The sequence below is a fragment of the Brachyistius frenatus genome, unplaced genomic scaffold (assembly GCF_029030835.1).
Source record: "Brachyistius frenatus isolate BFR_SWC_R1_liver_20210118 unplaced genomic scaffold, ASM2903083v1 Contig_23, whole genome shotgun sequence".
NCBI lineage: Eukaryota > Metazoa > Chordata > Actinopteri > Embiotocidae > Brachyistius > Brachyistius frenatus.
This window is the reverse complement of record NW_027210622.1, coordinates 4,736,036-4,742,035: the sequence shown is the minus strand read 5'-3', so window position 1 is coordinate 4,742,035 and position 6,000 is coordinate 4,736,036.

The following is a 6,000-nucleotide window of genomic DNA, read 5'->3' as shown; positions in this document are numbered from 1 at the left end:
TTTCTCCTTCGTGCTGTCTGTCAGGTTCTCTTGTTCGCTGTCAAGGCACCTCCTGTCTTCAATGACAGGTCCCCCAACAGCACAATCAGAAGAGGTCTCAGACTCTAACTAACACGCTGCACACACACTCACACACTGGGAGAGGACAAGTCAGAGTTTCTCTTCTCCTTTTGGTGTTTTTTTGGATTCTGACTCAGATCCTCTCTGTTTGTCCTCTCCTCTGCTCCCAGTCACGACAGCACTTGTAGACGTAACAGCAGGAGACAGGAGAGGGGGGAGCGCACAAGGTCTCGAAGTGGAGGAGAGAGCAGGAGGTGGCGGAGTTGAAGGAAAGCGCTCCAGAGAGAGAGAGAGAGAGAGAGAGAGAGAGAGAGAGGAGGAAGGGAGGGAGAGATGGAGGGAGGAAGGGCATTGGTAATTAGTGAGTCTGTACCTGACTCTCACTGACATAAGCCCCACATTCCTCAGAACTGAGAAAGGGGGGGTAAAGGAGGGTGGAGGGGGGGGGATTGAGCTCACACACCAACACACTAATCATCCCAGAAAAACAATACACTCTTCATCCCAACAGAAACAAAGATCTGTCTTCCTTACAGTGAAGCATAGCTGAGGCGCGGCGCTCACGTCAGGAGTTGCATGCTGTTGTATGAAGGTGCTGCCACTGGAGCTTTGCAGTCCCTCACCTTTAATGCTCCAAACTCTATCTCCTAAGTGTTCAGTCCTTTCTGGCTCTTCTCAGTTCAGAAAAATCTCTGTCTGTCTTTCTCTCTGTCCGCCTCTTTCTTTCTCCCTGGATGTGTGTATGGTGTACACACTGCCTGCTCCTAAAACTCACCAAACCAGAATCAGGCTGCCCAAACCCCCAACACACCTCCTCCCGCCCTCCCTCCTATCATTCCGGATGGGAAATGCTATCCTCTTGTGCCCTGTCCAATCTATGTGTGTGTGTGTGTGTGTGTGTGTGTGTGTGTGTGTGTGTGTGTGTGTGTGTGTGTGTGTGTGTGTGTGTGTGTGTGTGTGTGTGTGTGTGTGTGTGTGTGTGTGTGTGTATGTGTGTGTGTTCAAACAGCCAGACCTGAATCATAGCAGCCAGAGCAGCATTCCTCTAAAGGAGTTTCCTGCACACCTAGTCCCAAACCTCACGCCACATGATCGTTCACATCCACCACTTGCTTATTACTGATGATCACGGCACAGGCTGACCTTTGCTCGTTCACAAATATATACACCCCTGAGGTCATGATGACATGCTGTCTTTGTGCTATAGTGTTCGCCCCTTTGACGTACGTGCTTTAGATCCCTCTCTAATGACAACTTTCAGTAATAACAACTCACTTACGCACTCTCTCTGATTTCTTGTGTTTAACTGTCAGTGTGAAGATGATGAGAGACATGACTAACACCTGGAAAGGAAACCTGAAACTTTACCTGTCTAATACAAACAGTTCAAGAGGCTCCTGCTGTAAAGCTGAACTGAAAGTAAAACAGTGAAGATATCCTAAACGACACTGGCTGAACTGGTGTTTCTTCCTCTCCTTCTTCACGCTGTACTTTTCTATTTCCCCACACACTCTTCAGTCTCTTTCATTTCTCAAAATATTGTACTTGTTTGATCATGTAGGGCAGTTTCAACACTCTCAACCCCCAGTATCCACCTCTCATTGTGTAAGTGTGTGTCTGTGTGTGTGTGTTTGCCTACCCGAATTCCTTGCACAGTTCAGCATAGGCGGGACCAAGTACTTCCTTCTTCCTGATCTCAGGTGCGTGGTGCTGCGACGTCTTTGTGACAGCCAGTTGTCATGGAGAGAAAAAGAGAGAGAGAGAGTTAGAGAGAGAGAGAGAGAGAGAGAGAGAGAGCTGCACTGAACAGTAACAACAGCAGCCAACTATCAGACCAAGGACAGAAGAGAGAAGTGAGGAAGCTGGATATCTGTTCAGAGTAACAACACACGCACAGCACACACACATTCAGATAAAGTCCTAACACACATTCACGCACACGGTAGGGAACTTGTGAGAGAGTGTGTGTGTATAGGAAACTGAGATTGAGTCAGATGTGCTCACACAGAAATAACGTTTCAACACAGTGGCTGAACTCTGGCAGGGAGGAGGCCGAGGCCGTTGGATGTGTTGCTCAATACATTTGACATTAATACTTACTTAACAGATCCCACAGGCCTTGAATAGATTCTGCAAATAAAGGAGCATATACAATATGAAGTTTACAGGTGTGGTGGAGATTTCGCAATCAACCTTTAGCAATCCCAATACATCATTAAGAAGGTTTCTCAGATAACTTCTCCTGCTTTATTATTTCAAGTGGAAGCAGAAGTCGTGCTGGGCGTTAGACATCATCGAGTAACAGCAGATAAAGCTTTTCTAGGTTTACAGAAATAACAGTGTGTGTAGCTCTTTTAACACATTGTGAGATGTACAAAAATAAATGGACAGATAAGTCAAACAAAATCATGATAAACCTTTTTGCCTTAGTGTTCGACCAACAGACGACAGCAGACATTTTCTAACCTCTTAGGTAATGTTCTCCCATGCTTTCACTCCTGCTACTTGTTGTGCTGTCTCTTTACCTTTAGTCTGGTCGTCTGCAAGTTCATTCTCAAGACTGCGATGGAGTGACTGACTAAAGTTGAGGATATTCCCCTAAAACTGGACTCCTTTGAAGAGTTAATTTTACTTTAACCTTGAGTTGTTTGAATGTGAAACTCTTTCACAGGGTCAACAGTCAACACTTAAAAGTGTGTATTGTTTTACATTCATGGAGTTTAAATTTCATCATACTATAAAGGTTTTAGGTAAGAATTACAACAAGAAAACAAATTTGTCACAAATTTATAATTTAACAGTTATATGCAGTGTGGTTATATACTGATGCTGCATGAACACTTTGTGTAATGAGTTGCTAACTGACCAGTACAATATTGCCAGTGATTGGTATATATGTTACGTTCCTACTTTGTACACATATGTTTTTGAATGATAGCCCCATTTTATTTATCATTATGTCTTCATTGAAATATTAATAAACAGCATGTTTTAACAAAACTAAATGTAATTTCTGCCCATCACTTTGATTTAATTTGGTTGCTTTATTCTCAAAAGTTATAAAGAAATAACTAAGGCATGCTAGGATATGCTATTACAGCAACAAAGCTGTGCAGTAAATACCGGGAGTCATGTTGAATCGTGCTCCTCAACACTCTGCGAATGAACCCCAAAATATTACCCCACCAAATAGTAACACTGAACACAAGCTGGCATCTAACTTAGAAAATAAACTCCCAAAATCAAACTCTTTATTTAACTCCAGGATATTTCACTCCAGAAATTTCCTGTGTACCTTTGATATCTTGCTTTCACCTCAATCTAAATGGCTGCTGTCACATTTCCATTTTCACTCATCAAATATCTTTGCAGCAAAAAATTTAGTGAGTTCACAGTATTTAAAGCAATAATCATTACTTCTTTCTCTTTTTTTTTTACCTAAATTTAACTTGTTTGCTTTCTTCTCCAGCATTAGCATGCAGAGATACTACTATTCATATTTCTACAATAAATATGAAGCTACAGCCATCAAAAAGTAACATAAAGACAGGAAACAAGGGGAAACAACAGATTAAATCATCTGTGTACAAACAAGAAGTTGTGGTTGTACAGCTGGCTATGTGCAAGGTTACTTCTTGGTCTGTTGCAATAACGTCCTGCAGTTTTCACCCGTTTCCTTGCAATCTCAGTGACAGAGATTTCTCAAAATGTTGAACTATTGCTTTTATAATTTCAGAAAGCTAGCCTGGGTAACAGTTTCCTCCTACTTCCAGTTTTTTTTGCTATACGCTAAACTAATCATTTTTACTGGACAGATATGATAGTGGTATTGATTTTCTCAACTTGAAAAAAAAAAAGCTATTAAGTGCATTTCCGAAATGTTAAACCAGTGAAAGCTACTGAAACACACACAGTTACAGAAACATTGGGGCAAAACCACAAAAAAAAAACCTATAGTTATCGTTATTATTCTTTAAGGATGGCTTATTCTACACACACTGAGACTGGCAGACATGCACATGCCGCCTTTTCACAGGGTGTAAACAAAAGCAAACTCTTGTATAATAAGCGGCTTGGACCTGCCCTCGTTGCTACACAATAGACAGAGAGACCTGAGCCATACCGAGCAGAGATTCCCAGGAAAACACTCCGCTGATACTCTTATGATGCTCGACAATGAAACACAAAGACAGGAGGCAGTGCAACTATTCGTCTGCAATAAGTGGGTCCAATCAAACCATCACACACACTGCACAAAAAAAAAAAAAAAACAGAGAGGAGGAAAACTTGGATCATGTTACTATTGTATGTGGTGGTGAACTAAATTCATGATGTCAAGTTGTATCAAGTGATGTGGCTATGTGTGTGTACTAGTGTAACTGATAATGCGGGCTTCACTTTTTCCACATTTTGTTATGTTACAGCCTTATTACAAAATGGATTAAATTCATTTTTTCCCTCAAAATTCTACACACAATACCCCATAATGACAAAGTGAAAAAAGTTTGTTTGAAATTTTTACAAATCTATTGAAAAATTAAAATAAAAATAAAAAATCACATGCACATAAGTTTTCACAGCCTTTGCTCAATACTTTGTTGAAGCACATTTGGAAGAAATTACAGCCTCAAGTCTTTTTGAGTATGATGCTACAAGCTTGGCACCTATTTTTGGGCAGTTTCTCCCATTTTTCTTTGCAGGACCTCTCAAGCTCCATAAGGTTGGATGGGGAGCGTCGGTGCACAGCCATTTTCAGATCTCTCCAGAGATGTTCAATCGGGTTCAAGTCTGGGCTCTGCCTGGGCCACTCAAGGACATTCACAGAGTTGTCCCGAAGCCGCTCCTTTGTGATCTTGGCTGTGTGCTTCGGGTCGTTGTCCTGTTGGAAGATGAACCTTCGCCCCAGTCTGAGGTCCAGAGCGCTCTGGAGAAGGTTTTCATCAAGGATGTCTCTGTACATTGCTGCATTCATCTTTCCCTCCATCCTGACTAGTCTCCCAGTTACTGCCGCTGAAAAACATCCCCACAGCATGATGCTGCCACCACCATGCTTCACTGTAGGGATGGTATTGGCCAGGTGATATATAGCCTGGTTTCCTCCAGTATTGACGCTTGGTATTCAGGCCAAAGAGTTCAATCTTTGTTTCATCAGAACAGAGAATTTTGTTTCTCATGGTCTGAGAGTCCTTCAGGTGCCTTTTGGTAAACTCCAGGTGGGCTGTCATGTGCCTTTTACTGAGGAGTGGCTTCCTTCTGGCCACTCGACCATACAGGCCTGCTTGGTGGAGTGCTGCAGAGATGGTTGTCCTTCTGGAAGGTTCTCCTCTCTTCACAGAGCAACGCTGGAGCTGTCAGAGTGACCATCGGGTTCTTGGTCACCTCCCTGACTAAGGCCCTTCTCCCCCGATCGCTCAGTTTGGCTGGGCGGCCAACTCTAGTAAGAGTCCTGGTGGTTCCAAACTTCTTCCATTTAAGGATGATGGAGGCCACTGTGCTCATTGGGACCTTCAATGCTGCAGAAATTTTTCTGTACCCTTCCCCAGATCTGTGCCTCGATACAATCCTGTCTCGGAGGTCTACAGACAATTCCTTGGACTTGGTTTGTGCTCTGACATGCACTGTCAACTGTGGGACCTTATATAGACGGTGTGTGTCTTTCCAAATCATGTCCAATCAACTGAATTTACCGCAGGTGGACTCAAATCAAGTTGTAGAAACATCTCAAGGATGATCAGTGGAAACAGGATGCACCTGAGCTCAATTTTGAGTGTTATGGCAAAGGCTGTGAATACTTATGTACGTGTTATATTTTCATTCTTTATTTTTAATAGATTTGCAAAAATTGTAAACAAACTTGTTTCAAGTTATCATTATGGGGTATTGTGTGTCAAATTTTGAGGGAAAAAAATGAATTTAATCCATTTTGGAATAAGGCTGGAA